Source organism: Ctenopharyngodon idella, chromosome 13 (genome assembly GCF_019924925.1).
Source record: "Ctenopharyngodon idella isolate HZGC_01 chromosome 13, HZGC01, whole genome shotgun sequence".
Classification (NCBI taxonomy): Eukaryota; Metazoa; Chordata; class Actinopteri; order Cypriniformes; family Xenocyprididae; genus Ctenopharyngodon; species Ctenopharyngodon idella.
In genome coordinates, this window is record NC_067232.1 from 16,443,511 (window position 1) to 16,465,053 (window position 21,543).

General features: G+C 37.5%; 1 protein-coding gene across 3 annotated transcripts in view; it reads right to left on the bottom strand.

Moving 5' to 3' along the window:
* The window catches only part of slc8a3 (solute carrier family 8 member 3), a 63,705-nt gene extending 54,484 nt beyond the window's left edge, over positions 1 to 9,221 (bottom strand). For 2 of the 3 annotated variants that reach the window (XM_051916469.1, XM_051916468.1), the window contains exon 1: positions 8,353 to 9,221. The gene's annotated coding sequence lies outside the window, so the exon portion shown is untranslated. The remainder of the gene's footprint in view (positions 1 to 8,352) is intronic. The other variant, XM_051916470.1, reaches the window with a different exon arrangement.
* Positions 9,222 to 21,543: the final 12,322 nt, after the last annotated feature.

The following is a 21,543-nucleotide window of genomic DNA, read 5'->3' on the forward strand; positions in this document are numbered from 1 at the left end:
AATACTTCTAAGACTACAATCTGTAGTTCCGAAGTACAGTATCCACTGATGTGGTGACTGACAGCAAACAGATTCATCTGCGCTACGTAAAAGATGATAATTAGGCAAATAACTGCAATTGCAGGTTTCGAACAGAGATGGCGACAAAGAGGCAAAACTTACGGACTGCAGCTTTAAACATTTTCTTTAAGCACATTTAAACACATTCTTCTGTGACATCTGTTTTTATATTGTATGTTTATATTCATCAACATACATTTACATACATTTTGTTTTTCCTTATTTCTATATACTATATGGTATAGTTTTTTATTTTCACTTCTTTGCACACTTAAATTATCAGTAATTATCAGTAGGGTAGCTATCAGTGTATGGCAAGTTTTGGTAATAAAATAAAACAGAACGGTTTTTTAAGTGTCTGAATAATCTTCCTTATTGACTAGTGCTGACTACTTGAAAATTCATAATAATTCATAATGATGCCAGACTGAGCTGTAACCTAAAAGCTATATCTGTGTATCTAGTACATTAAAAGTACTTTTGTACTTTTACTCAAGCAAAATTTAAAAGGAGTGCTTAATACTATTACTGAAGTAAAATTTTATTAGGGTATCTGTACTCTTACTCAAGTACTTGATTTGTGTAATTTGTCCACCGCATGCTTACATGTTTAATAATGAGGGAAATAAACTAAAAATCTTCAGATCAAGGCATTATATTGTGAGTAGCTGCTCAGAGGACTGGAAGGAAACATCTCCCTGCTAAACACCCACACAGAAGACCTCAGGAGATCTTCTACTGGTCAAGAGTATAATCCTAGTTTGACCCTCCAAAAGCACTGTGTAATAAAACCACAATTTGATTCTTAGAGTCTCAAGCTGCAGGTCTCCTGTGTGTGTGTGTATGCGTGTTGATGCACTCTTGGTGGTAAGCAAACACACTTCAGAACATGAAAAAGATCTTATACATTATTCCAAATACACCCATGAGATGGCAGAGTGCTGACAGAGACGACAACATGCACGCATACCGTCTCTTTCACTCTCTCAGCATCAGAGTCAATGCCAGCATGAAAAAGTAATGCACTAAAAATACAGTAGAAGAGACGCCACACACACTTTCACACAGCATTGCTTGGGAAGCCCACACAGAGACAAGTCGGAGAGCAAGTAGCTCTTCCATTCTTACAATTACACATTTCTCCTTTTATCCTGCTCCTGCTTTTGGTCTGTTTTTCTCTCTTCCTCTGTCAGAAGTATATTCATTGGTTTAAAATAATCTGATTGTGTGATCCTCACTGACTGTCAGCATATCATGTCTTTTGGGTGAGTTGATAAGAATTTTTATGACTGTAAACTTTCTTCTGTGGAAAAAAAAAAGATATTCTGAAGTATATTGTGGTCCAAACATCACAGGATCAGTGTTATTTTAGTATTCTTTATAGGGGTTAAATGGATCGTAGTTGATCCGTGATCCGTAACGCACATGGTTCAGCACATAGAGTGTAAGTTTATCATTTGCAGGTGTTTTGTCTTGCCAGTTTACACATTCAAGCGATTTTAAACCATTCCAGCGCAAGAAGAGGCAAAAGAGAAATAAATTTGTTACTCGCACGCTGTTATCTGGGTGCACAGCCGCACACACACGAAGCGTGTGCACACACACACACAGAGAGGAGCGACACATACACACAAAATTATGTCAAAATACCTGTCTCTGCAAGTAGTCTCATGAACACAGTCTGTTATGTCTTAAGTGAACAAACAGTTGAGAAAGAAATCGGATGTGTATCATTATATTGGATCCATGCATTAAGTCTTAAAGTGACAGTAACCTATATATACCTGCTGCTGTCTGTGTCATTAATATTAACCAAACAACAATCCGACATAGATTATATTCACTGTGTATGGGATTGTCATGTGATCCAGACCTACTGGTCCAGAATCGTAGCTCAATTGAATAACATCTTAGGTTTGGCCTTGGATCCTGACCCTTTGTCTCCCTCCTGGGTTTTCCATGTAAGCTTATTTCTAATAAGCATAAAAGATGTCTTTTTAGCCTGTTAACTTTTGCTGCCTAGAAGAATTTACTAATGTCGTGGATCAGCGATAAACCTCCCTCTATAAAGGGATGGCATTCAGTTATTAGAGAGACTATTCCTCTGGAACTTCTAACATGTTTTATTCACTCTACAACTGATACTTTTATTCGCATTTGGGCACCATATTTGGACAGCATAAATGCCTCTATTTGTGATATTCTGAGGTTTGGTATGATATAGTGTCTCCAGAGGTTCTTATTTGTCTTCTGCTTTCTCCTTGTTGTCTGTTGGTCCTGTTGCACATTTCTGTTCATAGTACAATGCCTTGTTGTTATTATTTTATGTATACTTTTGTGTTTATCTTTGTTGTGTGTCGGGCAATTTATGTTATTATTTTGTTTTGTGTTTGTTAAAAGAAAAGTAAAAAAAAACAAAACAAAAAAAACAGTTTTAACAAAGATTAATCTATATTTCATTTATACAGTGAACACTATAGTGTTATTTCACATTTAGGTCTAATTATTACCATGAATACTACAGTTAAACCTTATTGTATTTGTGACTTATACTATAATAGTATATAAATAATTAGTGGTTCAATGGATCACAAAACTCATGGTTTGGATCATATAGGTACTTAAAGTACTTAATAAATTCCACTCAAAGTACTCAAGTGTGTAAATAAATTCCATTTATTACTTAAAGCACAATTTAAGTACTCTGATACCACAGGAAAAACTACTAGTCTAACTAATAAAATTCAAACATGCAAGTGAGCAGTAATAAGAACAAATAGATTCAAGATCTTTATTGTCGTATGTACTTGTACAATGAAATTCTTACTTTGTTTACTCCTCACATGAAAGACGAGGTAGAAGGGAAACAAACATATAACTTACCAGGACACAAATAACATAAAAAATATAGAATATACAGTAATGTACAAACCAGAAAAAAATAATAAAAATAAATAACAATAGCATAAAAAAGACTTTAATGAAAGAAAAGAGAACTCAGGTGCAATTACAAAAACAATTGACAATAAAAATTTCTTCACAGTATAAAGATGCAGTTCAAGTGACAATAAAGTGACAAAAAAGTGTCAAGTGATGATAAAGTGTCTGTGTAATGTCAAGTGTTTCAATTGTTCATGATGATCAGTCTGATCTAGTATGAGGTGTATGAAAGTCCAGCAGGTGATTTTATGCCAGTTGCATGAAACTGAGGGTTAGGAAATCATGAGGGAGGTGAGGGGAGATCTGTCCCTGTGATTTTCTGGGCCAGCTTTATCACCCTCTGTAATGCCTTTTTGTCATGTGCTGTGCTGTTGCCAAACCACCAAAGCTGGCCCAGAAAATCACAGGGACAGATCCCCCCTCACTGCAGGACATCGACAATAAAAGGACCTGCAAATGGCCTTGCAACATTATCAGTGACCCCACCCACAATTTCTTCACCCTCATGAAGTCCGGTACCGGAGCACTGCGGCCACAACTTCCAGACTCTGGAACAGTTTATATCCCCAGGCCCTTAGACTAATAAATAGTCAATCACCCACTGCCAATCCCACTTGAATGATCAAGATAAAGTCAGCCAGATACATGGAACTCTGCACTTTATCTGCTGGACTTATATACACTTCACCATACTAATACAGACTGATAGTCATGAACAATTTAAACACTTGACTTTACACAAACACTTTATCACCACTTGACACTTGCACTGCATCTTCATACTGTGAAGAAATTTTTATTGTCAATTGTCTTTCTAATTGCATATGAGTTCTCTTTTCTTTTATGCTATTGTTATTATTTTTTTTAAATAATTTTTTAAGTAATACATGGAATTTATTTACACACTTGAGTACTTTGAGTGGAATTTATTACTTAAAGCACACTTTAAGTACTTTAAAGGGTTAGTTCACCCAAAAATGAAAATTCTGTCATTTATTACTCACCCTCATGTCGTTCTACACCCGTAAAACCATTAGTTCATCTTCAGAACACAAATTAAGATATTTTTGATGAAATCCAAGAGCTCTCTGACTCATCCATAGACAGCAATTTAACCACCACTTTCAAGGGCTACGTTCACACAGTCAGTTTTTGGGATTTATAACCACATTTACTTACAGGTGTGTCTCGAAATGTCCCGTTCACACAGCAATTTACAGTAGCTTCTCGAACACTGCCTGTCTGAACGTGCAACGAGAGTCAAGCCTGTATTCTCTTACTAGTAACCACAACGACAGTGACCAATATAATATTAAAGATGGCGACGTCCATAAAACTGAAAAGTCTCATCACTTTTGACATGACAAGATACCATTTGAACCGCAAGTTCATCCATCAAAACTTCATTAACCGACAGCAGCATCAAAGTAAACACGCGCTAGCCGGAGTCTTTAACCGCTGCACTTGCGTCTCACGTCCTTTGCTGTGGCTCTCTCGTACTGTATGACGTGACAGACAACTACCTGTTCCGTTCACACAGCGCGAATGTTCCGAGAACGCGGTTGTGAGTCCTGAAAATTTACGGGAGTGAGTTCGGTTATAGAATGCGGTTGTCACTTATGTAAACCACACCATACTGTGTGTGAATGTAACGTATTAAGGACTCAAATACAGGACTGACAACCGTATTCTGCTACTGTGTGAACGTGGCCAAGGTCCAGAAAGGTACTAAAGACATCGTTAAAAAAGTCAACGTGACTGCAGTGGTTCAACCTTAATTTTATGAAGTGACGAGAATACTTTTTGTGTGCAAAAACAAAACAAAAATAACAACTTTATTCAACAATATCTTCTCTTCTGTGTCATTCTCGTACAGAGTTTACGTTCAGCACTTCCAGGTTCTACGTCAGAACGGCGGCTCAGTATTGGCTGACGCTGTTCACGTGAGCAGCATGACGCATGCGTGTGATGCTGACGCTGGAGCCGGCCAATAATGAGTCTGCATTCCGATGGCTCTGTGAGGCCTGCATAGCCAGCAATGACATTTCCTCTCTCAAGATCCATTAATGTACTAAAAACATATTTAAATCAGTTCATGTGAGTACAGTGGTTCAATATTAATATTATAAAGCGACGAGAACATTTTTGGTGCGCCAAAAAAAATAAATAAATAACGACTTATATAGTGATGGCCGATTTCAAAACACTGTTTCATGAAGCTTTGGAGCGTTATGAATCTTTTGTGTCGAATCATGATTCGAATCGCGTGTCAAACCGCCAAACTGCTGAAATCATGTGACTTTGGCGCTCTGAACCGCTGATTCGACACAAAAGATTCATAATGCTCCAAAGCTTCATGAAGCAGTGTTTTGAAATCGGCCATCACTATATAAGTCGTTATTTTGTTTTTTTTGGCGCACCAAAAATATTCTCGTCGCTTTATAATATTAATATTGAACCACTGTACTCACATGAACTGATTTTAACATGTTTTTAGTATATTAATGGATCCTTTTGGGTGAACTAACCCTTTAAGTACCTATATGATCTGAACCATGAGTTTTGTGATCCATTGAACCACTAATTATTTATATACTATATATTTCCATTCTCATTTTAGTTAAAATTTGAGTAATTTTGTTGTGTGCTTTTGTCAATTTTTATTAGTTATTTTTTAAACATTCCTATTAAGCTTTAATTAAGTATTAGTCATTTTAGTACTTCAATTTACACTTATTTATTTCAGATAGTTGCCATAAGGCAATGTTCCTTATTTTTATTTAATTTTTTCAAGTTTAAATTTTACATTTAATATTTATATTTTATTTTATTATTTCATTTTATAAAATTATTTCTATTAGTTTTAGTTAACAATAACAACACTCCATGACTTTTTGTCAATGTATGGTCAAAAAACACACAAGACATTTTCAAAATATCTTCTGTTGAGTTCCACAGAAAAAACTAAGTCATACAGGTTTGAAATGACATTGAGTAAATTAAGCCAGAATTTTCATTTTTGGGTAAACGATCCCTTTAACTACTTTTAATTATGAGTAGCTTATAGCTTGGAAAGTCAGCCAATACCGGTTACAAGAGTCCTTCAACGAAACTCAACAGGTTAAACTATGAGCCGCTGGCAATGTCTGGATCCCATCACACAGATGGTGGGTTTGAATCTCATTCATACCAAGATCAGGTCAGATCTCTCAAGAAACATGACTGGCAGCATTTCAGGGTGGCGAGCCAATCATGGGTAACCTCCTTTCCACCGCCTCAGCTGTTCCCATGGCAATGAGATGCCTGTGGGTTGCAAGCTAATACGATCATGTAAATCTCAGCATGCGTTAAAGTACCTCATTGGCACCTGTAAGCAATAGGCAAATAGCAAATAGCTGCCTTGATGTGTTTCAGAGCACACAAATTCTCCACGACAAGGACTTGCTAGTAAATGGGCCATGCGTTAGGCGTAAATCGTGGGAAAAAAGTATGTTTGGAAACTTTCGTCCTCACTCCTCCGCTCTCTCTCTCTCTCGTATATCACACCTCAGCCTGCGTAGCAGAACCCTCAGCAAATCCGTTCATACGCAACTGTTGACAACTGCCGCTGAGAGGCATCTTAGTGTTCTCACTTCAGACAATGAATAGACTACAAATATTCACACAAAAGGCCTATGAACAACTCAGGCTAATTAACATACTAATGAGGCCTTTAAGCTAACGAATTTTGTGTGCTCATTAGAGAAAACATTGGAGGCAGTCAGCCATGTCTCTGAGTGTGTATACAAATGTATGTATTTTCATCATACACATGTACAAACAACACTGTAAAATCTAAATACCACACAAATGCACAAGAGTAAGTTTGCCACTGGCAGCATATCTGTTTCCCAAAGTTTTGACTTTCACCGGTCTGATGAAAAAGAAGTACACGTCTCTCAGGGTAACAGGAGACAGGGCGAACTAGAGACACCCACAAACACGAGCCTCCCCCCACCCTATTTTAAGAAATGCCCAGTTGGGGCGACACCTGATAGGGATATAAACAAATGTAGGAGAGTGTGGCAGGTGGCAGCTGTCCTAAATTAATCACATATCTCAGCAAATTCTCTTTACCTGTTCAGACCCCCACAAGAACATGATGACTAACTCTACAATCCCATATGTGCATCTTACAAAAACCCTCTGCCTCATGTATGAGTTTTGCCCTCATGTTTGACATACAGCTTAAGGGACTTTGATGGACCAAATCTGATGTGTAGGATGCTGGGATTCTGTGAAAGCATCACGTGCTTGAGCTCGGTTCGAGAGGGACATTCAGATACGTACGTTGAAACACAAGTGAAAAGCACTAGAAACGCACACATCCTCCGTTAAACGGCAAATGGAGGAGGAACCGTCAACACACAAATGGTTTCACCCGCCACGAACGACACTTATCCTCGTTATTGATCCATAGGGATGAGAATACTAAGGAATTTAACGATGCTAGTTCCGATTCCTATAACGATACCGGTTCTATGAGCGATTTTTGTAGTGCTTTTGAGAACAAAATATATTTATGAGAAATTAATTATTACATTTACTACCCTCAGCAGTCTAATGAATAAAGCAGGACATGATGATGAAACTAATAACTTTGGGTTCAGTAAGTGAGTCGAATAGATTCACTAACGGTTTCGAGTGATTCATAAGGGCTTTTGATTCACTAAAAAGAACCGGCTTCATAAGAGTCATTCCTTCTAGAATCGAACTACATTGGTCGCGCAGTATGTTTTGGATTCGTCAAGAACCACCGGCTCAAAAGAGTCATTTGTTCGGGAATCGGACTACAATGGTCACTTGATTCAGTGGCGGTGTTTCCGCTGAATAGTAGTGAAGGAAACACTGTAAAGAGTATTTTAGTACGCATCAGCGGAAGAATGCATGTTCGAAGACCGAATGTCAGGAAAATCCTTCGGGTTTTTTTTCTTGGAACTGGTTCTCAGCCCAAATGATCCACGTGAGCCTCAGACTAAATCACCATAAACTAAATCCACATATTTTATCAAAAAAAATAAAGCCATCACGTTCTTTACGGTCCTTCTTGTATTCATTTCAAAGGCGAATTCAAAACTGACAATGATTATTTTACGTTTGGGTGGCATTATGGAGGAAATGACTGTGACGCAAATTTGGAGACAGTCTCTCTCCACAGTTCCACATCCACTCTGAACAGCTTCTGCCGTTTATCCAGGCAAATTCGCTACATTCCAACTATCCCTAAATAAAGCCGGTGGTGCCTCGAACTGCACTAATTATCGCTGACTAACCAATAGCGACGCACAAACGCATTGAACGGAAGGTACGTACCTGTGATTTGAGCAAATGAGGAATGCTTTCCTCCTAAATGATTTTCGGTAACGCCAAATATTCCAGCCAGATCAGTTTCCTCTCCGTTAAGCGTGCAGCTGGCTGCTCCTCGGTGGCAGAAATACCCCAGGGCCGCTTTCGCCCTCCTCACTCCTGCGCACACGCACCGACTCCGGTGCCTGCCCAGTTCCGGCAGATCGATGGAACCGGCGAAGTGATGCCTCTTTCCCTCGCGCGTCTCTGATGGATGCGCCGGTCACCGGGGCTGTCAGCGCGCGCTCAGATCGAAGCGCCGTTGAAAAATGGAACCTTGGAATCCATGTGATCGGTTTTTCCGCGAGCTCCGAGCAACAGCGGCGAACGAACGTTCGCGCCCCCTCCTCCCTCTCTCTCTCTCTCTCTCTCTCTGCAAGTCTCACGTTATAGCGCAGGAAACAAGTTGGTGTTCTCACAACCGAGCGGGCCTCGTTTCATTTCATGACCAAGCATCCCGATTCAGCACCAGTGCAACCGCTGTATCTGAAACATTCCCTCCATCAGCATCTGTGGATTTCATCTGCAGACATCACAACCCCCTTGCTTAATTACCGCTTCCTTTCATCACAGCTGAGAGACTGCACGCATTGCCCTGCTCGTTTGTCCCTGGATCACGAGAGGGAGAATTTTAAGATGGCAAATATTGAGAATTAAAGTCACCTCTCCCCCCCACCCCCCTCAATCTCCGCCTCCCTTCTCCAGATTTCGCCTTGGAAACACACCCTCCGCCGAACGCACGCGGACACACGCTTCTACGTCATCGCATCAGCTGGGACTGTGTGAAGATGCACCATAATTCATGTGCATGTAATATCACATCTGCGCGCGTGCCTTGAATCATTGTTAAAATGCCAAGTATGGCCATGTGTGGAATAATTGCAATAATTGCAAGAGGTCAAAATATCATATTTGGTCTATAGATAGCTTTAAGCCTTTAATGTTGCATACTGTCTATTGTCCTTCAGCTTTCATCTGTGCACCTAAAATTATACTCTACAAAATTTTCTTTTTTACTATTTTAGATAATCTAATCTAATTTAATATCACATTCTGTAGATAGACTGATACATCAGCCAGGCTGAATTACTGAATAATATTGGACCGTTTTGAGATTGTTGCATGGAAACTGTGCCAGATTTGACGAATAACAGAAATGGTCATCCTGAATAGAATTTGTTACAAAAAATTTTACTGGCAGCCATCTCAAGAATAGAAAGAGTAATGTAAATGCAATCTCATTTGCTATTATTAAAGGGTTAGTTCACCCAAAAATGAAAATAATGTCATTAATTACTCACCCTCGTGCCATTCCACACCCGTAAGCCCTTCGTTCATCTTCGGAACGCAAATTAAGATATTTTTGTTGAAATCCGATGGCTCAGTGAGGCCTGCATAGCCAGCAATGACATTTCCTCTCTCAAGATCCATTAATGTACTAAAAACATATTTAAATCAGTTCATGTGAGTACAGTGGTTCAATATTAATATTATAAAGCGACGAGAATATTTTTGGTGCACCAAAAAAACAAAATAGCGACTTATTATAGTGATGGCTGATTTCAAAACACTGCTTCAGGAAGCTTCGGAGCGTTATGAATCTTTTGTGTCGAATCATGATTCGGATCGCGTGTCAAACCGCCAAACTGCTGAAATCATGTGACTTTGGCGCTCCAAACCGCTGATTTGACACAAAAGATTCATAATGCTCCGAAGCTTCATGAAGCAGTGTTTTGAAATCGGCCATTACTATATAAGTCGTTATTTTGTTTTTTTCGGTGCACCAAAAATATTCTCGTCGCTTTATAATATTAATATTGAACCACTGTACTCACATGAACTGATTTAAATATGTTTTTAGTACATTAATGGATCTTGAGAGAGGAAATGTCATTGCTGGCTATGCAGGCCTCACTGAGTCATCGGATTTCAACAAAAATATCTTAATTTGTGTTCCAAAGATGAACGAAGGTCTTACGGGTGTGGAACGGCATGAGGGTGAGTAATAAATGACATTATTTTCATTTTCATTTTTTCCATAAATTAAATAATTTTTTCACCCTCATGTCATTTCAAACCTGTATGACATTTTCTTTCTTCTGTTGAACACAAAATAAGATATTTTAAAGAACGCTGGAGTCCAAACAACATTGGACCCCATTATATCTTCTTTTGTGTAAGAAAAGGATACAGTTTTGGAACGACGTGAGGATGTATAAATGATAACAGAATTTACATTTTTGAGTAAACTATCCTTTTAAATTGTTTTTTATTATTAATATTATTATTGGACACTGCTCTCTAGATTTCAGTATTGACCATTAAATAACCATTGTCTTATTGTGAACTACTATCTGTGTTTTAATAAAAAAGTAATATTTAATCAAAATGTAAACACTTTTCATTTTCAGTCAACATCACCAAACCCTCTTATATTTCAAACCCTCTCTTTCCAACCACCTGTCATGTAGAGACAAATCAAGTCCTGTCCAAACTTTTTTCTCACTGACTATCCTGTTTCACTTTGCCTCACATTATGTAACTATTTGTTCCTGTGACTGGTGCTATGCCAAGGTTAACCGAGATACATAAACTGATAAAAAGTATACACTGAAAAATGCACTGTTTTTGAATACTTTGAATAAAAGCATCAGCTGAATACATAAATATAACAAAATAGGTCGCAAACAATTTTTCATGTTAACTGTTGAACTCAGAGACTCTACACAACATATTCTGAGGGCATTTTTTATGGTCATAAGAACATTTAATAGACGGTTTTGAATTTAAGCTCAATTTTGTTGACATAGTGTATAACAAATGATCTCAGATCAGCTGTTTACAAGTGAAAATCTATGAGGCCTTTTACTGACAATCAGATCCAAAACATATCAGTCACCTAATCTGTGTTCCTGCAGATATCATTAATGCTGATATTATCAGTCTTACTTCCAGCCAAGGAAAGTGCGTGTGTGAGAGAGAGAGAGAGAGAGAGAGAGAGAGAGAGAGAGAGAGAGAGAGAGAGAGAGAGAGAGAGAGAAAGATGGTGCCCAGGGTAATCAGCCCACTGTACCAGCCTCTTCTAATTATGGCTGCCCTTCACTTGACCAAATCATTTATCACACATATAACAAAGCTAAAACAAACCAGCACAGACATACACACAAGTAATGACCTGTTAACACAACACACACAACAGCTGTTCTGTTGAAGAGGATTGTGGGTGTTTAGTGAAGGACAAATCAGCTGAGGAGCGAATCAATGAATGAATGGCTCCCGAGCCGATAGCCAACCATCTCTCTGGTGTTTGTGAATACCTCACCTTTTTTTTTTTTTTTTTGCCATGCATTCCCAGTTGCTTCCAAATCTCTGGATCTTTGATGCTCATTGACTGCTTAATGTGAGTCTAATGATAATTTAAATGAACAACACACACACACACTATACAGACATAAACCAGCTAAAAAACAGGGATTTGAAAAAAACTACTAACCCTAAGTATTAAAGGGATAGTTCACCCAAAAATGAAAATTATCCCATGATTTGCACCCTCAAGCCAGGTGTATATGACTAACTTCTTTCAGACGAATGAATTGAAGATATATTTAAAAATATCCTGGCTCTTCCAAGCTTTATAATAGGAGTGAATGGGGGGTGAGATTTTGAAGCCCAAAAAAAAATACATACATCCATCATAAAAGTAATCCATATAGCTCCAGGGGGTTAATAAAGGCATTCTGAACCGAAGCAATGGGTTTTTGTAAGAAAAATTTCCATATTTAAAACTTTATAAACTAAAATAACTAGCTTCCACCAGGTGACCATGACAGTGATAGTAGAGTGACAGTAAATAATTTTACATTGATACTTTTTTTTTTTTTTTAAGTAAATTGAGTTCTTTTGAACTTTATATTCATAAAAGAATCCAGATCACATTTTCCACAAAAAATTAAGCAGCACAACTGTTTTTAACATTGATAATAATAAGAACTGTTTCTTGAACATCAAATCAGCATATTAGAATGATTTCAGAAGGATCATGTGACACTGAATGATGCTGAAAACTCAGCTCTGACATCACAGGAATAAATTACATTTAAAAAAAAAAAAAGAAAACAGTTATTTTAAATTGTAATAATATTTCACAATATTGCTTTTTTTACATTATGTTTAAAAAAAAAAAAACAGTAAAAATAATTTTGGTGACCTTAAAAAAAAAGCCTTATTAGATTTGGTGACCCTGCTGTATGTCTGTTGCTGTTCATGTCAGACCACAATTATTTCTATTATATGAAACAGAGGAGATCTAGAGATCAATCATCAGGCCTTTTTAAGCTTTTTCAAAACGTTCAAACTAATTTTTTTTTCCAAGCCAACTTTCAATTACAATTTTGAGTTCTTTTTTAAGTTATCCCTTCTGTCAACTTTAACAGAGCTCAAACTGTGTGTGCATGTGTGTGTGTGTGTGTGTGTGTGTGTGTGTGTGTGTGTGTCCTCACCCTCTCCTCTGACTCCTCACAACACTCTAGCATTGTGGTAGTGAGTTTTGCACAAGCAAACACTACTCACGTTTTCTTCAGCAGCAGACTCTGGCGGACACTGTGCCCACAGCAGTCACGGAGAGGCTGATGCAGCGAGAGCCAGAGAACAGCAGATATAGACCTCAGCTGTCTGCCTCCTCTTGCAGTGAGACAGGCATGTGGCAGGCAAAAAGTCCATCAGCTGAATCAGCACGTCTGTCCACCCTCTACCTACTGGGGACAACACCTTAGTGGCCAGCTCTAATGCACATTGAAGGGAAATTAACACACATACACACACACGTAATGAAGGGACATTCATCTCTTCTGTCAAACTCAAACACAGGTCAAACTGTGTGTGTATCCTCACCCTCTCCTCTGACTCCTCAAAACCACAGCTGCTCCACAGCCAAGGCTGTCTAGATCATCCTAGGACATCCAGAAGCTATCGAACACACACACACAAACTGTATATTCTTCACCTAACCCTAAACACAACCCTCATAGAAAACCTTCTGCATTTTTACATATATAAAAAAACAAGGATTTCTGATATTGTCATTTGTGTGGGGATGTTTTGTCCCCATAACGTAAGGTTTACAAGGACCACACACATATACACACACACACACACACACACACACAGCAAGGCTTAATGTTCCTAAATAAATAGGACAATCAATGTTTAAGGAGTGTAATTACATTTGCACTGAAGAATAAAAATAGGTAACATGAGACATTATTCACAACCCTTGTACTTCCATAATGCAGTGTTTTTATCGTTTAAGAAAACAATAAAGTGAAAACTAAATAAAAACATGTTCATCACTAACCCTAACCTAAAATAAAACTATCATAAGACAACTGAAATTAAACTAAAATACAATTTATGACCCCAAAATTAACCAAAATACAATCATAATGACCGAAAATTGTTGAAACATGGTAAAACTTGAAACCTTTACAAGCAACCTACATTAAGCAATGCCACTAGATAGCAATAACACTACAATGTGAGAAATGAACAACATTTTTAAATGATAGCAGTTAGCACATTACTGGCAGCTCTAACATATTAAAATAAAACAAACTGAACTGAAACTCAAATTTACAAAAACAATTATTGTGAGAGCTAACGAACGCTAAACTACATTACACATTTAAAATAAAATAGAAATAAAAACATACACTAAAATTTCAAAGTTTAGAGACCATGAGTTGTTTTTTGGAAAGAAATTTATACTTTTATTCAGCAAGGAAGCATTAAATTGATCAAAAGTGTAACGATATTTATAATGTTATAAAGGATTTCTATTTCAAATAAATGAAATTTATTTTTTTGCTTCCGATACCGATCCGATACCTGGAATTCAGTATCGGCCGATACCGATCCGATATTCAAGTAATAATAAAAAAAGTGCTAAATTGCCTAATAAACTGTATGCCTCACTTAGGGCTGTGACGGTCGGCATGACAAAAGCACCACCGCGGTCGTGGAGTGTCACCGGCGGTAGTGTGACGTGTACATATATATATATATATATATATATATATATATAAAATCTCAAAGGTCGCGTTATCCGAAAACTAAATATATTTATATATAAATATAGGCTATACTATAAAATTAAAAGACATTTCTTTTAAATTTATAGCGGAGTTTTTTTTTTTTTTTCTATGAGGCAGCAACATATGATAGATAGGACAGAACAAAAAAAATGCTATTAACAATCTTTCATTGCGCAAAAGTATTATAATATGAACGGCTCCCATACAGAGCGGCACAAAGCGCTTATGCGCATCCCGTGTGCAGAATGATGCGCTTGAAGCATCGTGGAGTCACAGCGCGCAGCGGCAGTGCTTCGCATTGAAAAGTTCAAAGCACAAAGTGAAGATATATTGATGCGTATTGCATTAACGGTATCGTTATCTACAGATGAAGTATAATAATAGAAACACTGATTCATCTTGGAGAGAGTTTCATTGTGTTGACTGTCGTAACCGAACGCGACACGCAGTTTGAATGCTGAATTGAGAATGACTGACAGCCGTAGCGGAGGGAGGCATTTACGTGAACTTTAATTTAACGACTTAAATATTTGGATACACTTGGAATATAGTGCACAGAAACTTTCTGGTGCTTTTTAATGTTTTTGTGCCTTTTGTGGAGCCTAACAATAACACAGACTATGTATTACAGCCATATACTGATACACACAGTATCGGATTTGGATCGGTCCCGTCCGGCCGATACCCGATCTGGCAAAAATGGCAGTATCGGAGCCGATACCCGATCTGAATATCGGATCGGTGCATCCCTAGTTTTGATAATCACACTGCTTTTGTCATTTTTTACAAGATGGACAAAATTTATCACCAAAAAAGTCATTGGTTTAACCAAAATTTTGGTTTTACCAAAAGACACTTTTGGTTATACCGAATGACAATATTTTCAAACAATGCTAACAGGCTGATATCTAGCTAGCTAGCAAAAGGACAATCAAACATATTATATTTAGTACAAGTTTTTAAAATATTACAACATTTTCCATGTTTTATAGCAGTTGTACCGAATGACCTGATTTTTCGGGACATGCATATGAGCAAGTGAAAACATGAATTTTTCAAATAGTTAAAAGAGAGTTAGTAACTTTGCTTCATGACCATGTCGTCTGTTGCAGGTGTTTGAATGATGTCACATCCTGTCACATGATATTGACCGCATAACTTGATCCAAAATGGTCCCTTTATATTGGTTGCTCCGAATGACATCAATGAAATTCATTTTTCCGAACATTCTTTCTCATAACAAAGCAACGACTTCTGCACATAATTTTAATACCATTTTGCACTATGTTGATATACGACGTTATAAAATCATGCCAGAATAAAAAATATATACATTTATTACATTTTAAAATATGTTAATCACAAATGAAGTTGACGGTTAAACCGAATGACCTTTTGACACTTCAAAATCTTTAAAATGAAAACCTTTTGGATTCAATAAAAGTGATCTAGTTGTACTACCTTACATACTTTGGATGTCATTTCTTTGTTTTTTATTATTATTAAGGCCTTAAGGACAAAAAAAAAGACCCGTCACGTCATTGACCCATATATGAAAAATGTAACAGGAGGGGAAGGTTTGAAAAATATGAAGGCTTAGGGATGGAAAGCTGTTTAGAGGTGGAGCAAGCTATTTGAATTTGATGACGTTTCCTGTGGAATAATGTTTACCAATGATTCAAAATAAGACCAGGAAGGCTAAAGAATAGATAAAGCAGAATCGCTTTAGATTTCATGTTGACAAAGTGATAATTATTCTCTAAAAAGCACAATGACATGACTACTTTCCTATATATTTGTGACGTGTATATCTATGTAGTGATGCCATGGAGTAGCGTCCGTGCTCTGTGCGTTGATGCCCAGCTGGCTTGTTAGTGCCAGTATTTTTGTGTGTGCAAACATGATTGGCAGCTGAAACGTGTGTGTGTGTGTGTGTGTGTGTGTGTGTGTGTGCGTGCTGAAGTATGAATGAATCCGAGATTGTGTGTCCACAAGATAAGGCATTCGTGTGTGTGCTGTTTCATAGTTCTGCCAGAGGGTGTGTATGTGTGTGTATTTTCTGCCTGAACAGTCCTTCTGCTGCAGAGCATCAGGATATTTATAGAACACAGAATTATGACAAAGAAAAACAATAAGCTATGCATATACAGACAGCATCAGCACACAAAAAGGGTTATCAGTCAGTAATGGTGTAGTGCAAGTATAATTTTGTTGGATATAATGGTTTATGTGTGTGAGATACTGATGTTATCTGTTTCAGCGTGGAGGTGTGTGCGTGTCACGCTAATTACACAGTACGAACTCTAAAAGATAATTACAATACTAAGAGTTCATGTGGGTGTTTGTTCTTCGAGGGGGAAAGGGGGTTTTCCTCTAAACGTTGCCAATTTCACAGCAGGGCCCCTTGTGTAACCTACACACACACACACACACACACACACTCACAATCTCACACACTCCTTTCCATCCTTTTTGCCATGTGATTTGCTAGCTCAGGAAGTATGCGGTAAATATTGAATTTGATTTCTTCTTTTCTTAGTGCTGCGATTAATAATTGATGCCGTTTTCTTGCAGTTTGTGATGAAAAATTGAAGCACACGTGTGAGGGAGTCTCAAACCACCAGTCTGAGAACACAACTGCACACTTACAAATATGAAACGCTTAAAACACGCACACTATACACGTGTGACATATAGGCCTACATACTATACTGTATGTATACAAGTACATATGCTACATATAGGCATGTTTACTTGAAGGCGGTTTATTAGTTACTGTGCTTGAAAGGCAGCACTATATTGAAGTTCCTCAAACATTCTAAACCCCAAACACTAAGAACTATAACTAGAAAGATAACTATAACGATAGTGTCCACACCAGTGCATTTATTCTTAGTGTGTGCTGTAGTTTTGTCATCTTCTGCTTAAATGCTCGAGCTCGTTAAAGCAGGATGGATTCTGATTGGATGTCAATGTTTTTAACGTTCATCACCTGAGAAAAAAAATCATTCTGAAAGTGATTCCAATGATATTGTTTCTCTGTGTCATTATGTTGTGGATTCTGCTATTCTTTTACTCGATTTTTAGAACTATTTTGTCGTTATCGTCCTTGGTGTGAACAGGCCTTTGAACTTCTGGCTCTGCCTAATATACAGACTTTATTCAAACTTGGTTTTAATTTCAGTCTTAAGGCCCGTACACACCAAGAAAGATATCTATAAAGATAACGATAAAGATATAGTTCTAAAAATCGCTCTAAATATAAAGGAATAGCGATGTCCACACCACAGCTATAACGATATAGAGAAACGATATTGTTGGGATCACTTTCAGAACGATTTTTTTCCAGCTGTTGAACGATAAAACACTGACAGCCAATCAGAATCCGCTCAGAATCCTGCTCGCGCATTTAAAATGACAGACGTTAAGTTAATCTGCAAGGTCCAGAAAAAGCCACCGCTGTTTGACAAGTCACCCTTTTAAATGGAAAATGGAAAATATGGAAAATAAATCGGTGATACCCTCGGAATAAATGGTGAGAAGTATTACCAGAGATGAGATTATGACAGGCTAGCAAACAGTGTAAAATAAAATTACCTCAGGTATCTAGCGCTAGTTTCGACAACATTGACTTGCAGTGAAAAAGACTAGCCGTTGTTTTTTTTCCACTATATTGACTTCATCAGCTAAATTCACTGTTAGATTAGATCGATTACACTAGCTATTCACTCGAAACATAGCATGCCGAGGACATCTGCTGGTTAAAGCCGTGCAAATGCAACAAGAACAGGAAAAACATGTTGTGCACACTTTAAAACCACAGCGCGTGAGCTTAGAATAAACAGACCGTTATCGTTCGTTGGTTTGGACGCAAATACAGTTATCATTCTTGGTGTGAGCAGGCCTTTAGGTGCTATCTAGTTATGTTTTTGTAAATTTTGCAAAACACCTCAATTGGTATGCAAACAGATATAGAAGCAAATATATAATGTAACATTACATATATATAACATGCATAGTGTAAATCACTTTTTTTTCTTTTTTTAATACTTCAATCTTAAATTTAAGACTAAATGCATTAATGTAAGCTTAAAAAAAGATAGGTCAGTAAGGTCTTTTGAACGGTAACTTCTGAACATGTGAGCATGTAAAATATGCTGCTTCTGCATAAACAGACACATAAATCACGTATCAGACCTAGGCAGGTGGAGCTGGAGGATTTCAGAGGAACTCTGACAACGCACTGCAGCACTAGCCTACAGCAAACACTGAACCAGACTATTTAAATGTTGAGCAAATAATTTAAAAATAACTCTCTATTTTCATATTTTTTTCACTTTATTCCTGTGATGGCAAAGCTAGTTTTAGCATAATTATTCCAACATTTCTTATTATCAATGTTGGAAACAGTTGAGCTGCTTAATATTTCTATGGAAATGTGATACATTTTTTACTGGATTCTTTTATAAATAAAAAGTTCAAAAGAACAGCATTTATTAGAGATTATAAAGGTTATTGCTGTCACTTTTGATCAAATTAATGCAACCTTTCCTTGCTAAATAAATGTATTAAGTTCTTTTTAAAAAAACATTGTACTGACCCTAAGCCTACAAACGGAAATGTAAATCTAGTTCATTATTATATCATTAATGATAATTTAGTACAATTTTATTATAATATATTAAAACAGGAACCTTAGGCCTTACTAGAGGAGAAGCGAGGACTTGCGTCTCCTCTGTAATGAGGCTCTGCAGGTGAGATCTGATGGTTTTGTGCCAAACGTACTGAGTCACATTTACACAGCTTACAACTCCAGTCTGAGCATCTTCACAGCATCTTCCACAAGTCTTCTTTGTGCATATAGTTGCTGGATTGACTTCCTGTGGGAATTGATTAATTTGTGCCACCATCATCCAGGTCGCAAAGCTCCCACTGACCTTTGACATTAGGATTGGTCCAATTTTGAAGGACACTGGAAGGAGGAGATACTTTGTTCCTGACTGCTTTTAAACCTCTGCTCTAGGTCTCTGAAATTGCATAAACTCAAAGATACCGTCACTAACAACTAACAAAGTGTAAAACAAAGTGGTGTAAAGCAGAGTGAAATTACTACAATGCCTTATTAGTGGTGTTTACTAAAGTATTACTAGCCAGACAACCATCACACTATCAACCACAAAGCAATATCCAACGGTAATAACAGCCTACAAAGCCCTAGTGTTTTAGTGGTGAGTTTTTCTCCGGCAAAAACAGAAAATAATGATATTCACTAGATATTTCATTTTAGCATAAAAACATAGGTGAAATGAGGTTATAAAATGTTCCCTCAGAATTGAGGGAGGAGGATCTGTCCAGCGGGGATTTACACCGTACATGTGTCTGTGTGTGAAGCTTGACAATGCCTAAGCCAGATTTATCAAAACACTGTTAAAGATTTAATCTGCAAAACTAATCTTAGAAGCACACACACACAAAAACCTACTAGGCAACATCATACATTTAAACATTTGAGGGCCCATTCTGAATTTTCTCTAAGACAGTGAGGGTGGAATGAATTTGGCTGAAATGGTTATTTCTGCAATGAAGAATAAAAAATAAAGATGTTTACTAACATCAATAGGCTATAGCTCTGTGGTGGAGCTCTGATTGGAGTTCAGGAGGTCTAATTTAAATGCAAGTGCCACCCTTAGTGGAGGAGTCAGATAAATTGCTCAGTGTTTCAGTGAGAGGCTTCCTCACACTGCAGTAAAGAGGGTTGTCCACATAAATCTGTTAGTGGGCTGTTAATCTAATGGTTAAGGATCTGGGTGGAAGAGGTTACGGGTTCAAGTCGCCACTACATGTCAGGTTGAGGCGACTGAAGGGTTGTTGAGATCACAGTCCAGCTCTGTCATGTCTGGATTTTTGAGCAAGGCATTTAACACTTTGCTAACATTTAGAATACTTTTTTATCCATACCAACACACAGTATAGGCAAAAACAGTCAATATGGCAAAAAAAAAAAAAAGAATCCACAAAAATACAAACAAGCATTGAGGTTAAAGGTGATAAGTTTAAAAATGTTTTGGTTAAAAGTGTTTGTTGTAAACACTTTTTCCTAACTGCTTTCCACTATTTTTGGTGTTGCTAGCGGCACAGAAATTACACTCTTAAAGGGTTAGTTCACCCAAAAATGAAAATTTCTGTCATTAATTACTCACCCTCATGTTGTTCCACACCCGTAAGACCTTCGTTCATCTTCAGAACACAAATTAAGATATTTTTGAAAAAATCCGAGCGGTATATGACTCGTCCATAGACAGCAATATAATCAATACTTTCAAGGTCCAGAAAGGTACTAAAGACGTTGTTAAAATAGTCGACATGACTGCAGTGATTCAACCTTAATTTTATGAAGCGACGAGAATACTTTTTTTGCGCAAAAACAAAACAAAATAACGACTTTATTCAACAATATCTTCTCTTCTGTGTCATTCAAATATGTATTTTACGTCCAGCAGTTCCAGGTTCTACGTTCAGAACGCCGACTCATTGGCTTAACCTAATTGACTTATTGGCCGGCTCCTGCGTCAGCATCACACGCATGCATCGTGCTCACGTGTGCAGCTTTGGCCAATACTGAGCCGGGATTGGGACAAAACACGGAAGCCTTCATTGTGCTTACTGTGGCAACTGCGTAAGGATAATGACAGGGAAGAGAAGAGATTGTTGAATAAAGTAAAGTCGTTATTTTTGTTTTGTTTTTGGACACAAAAAAGTTATTCTCATCGCTTCATAACATTAAGGTTGAACCACTGCAGTCACGTCGACTTTTAACGGCGTCTTTAGTACCTTTCTGGACCTTGAAAGTGTTGGTTATATTGCTGTCTATGGACGAGTCAGACAGCTCTCAGATTTCATCAAAAATATCTTAGTTTGTGTTCCGAAGATCAACGAAGGTCTTACGGGTGTAAAACGGCACGAGGGTGCGTAATTAATGACAGAATTTTCATTTTTGGGTGAACTAACCCTTGCTTTAGTCAAATATCAGACGTTCTTCTAATCTTTCAGTAGACTTGGCTAATGAATT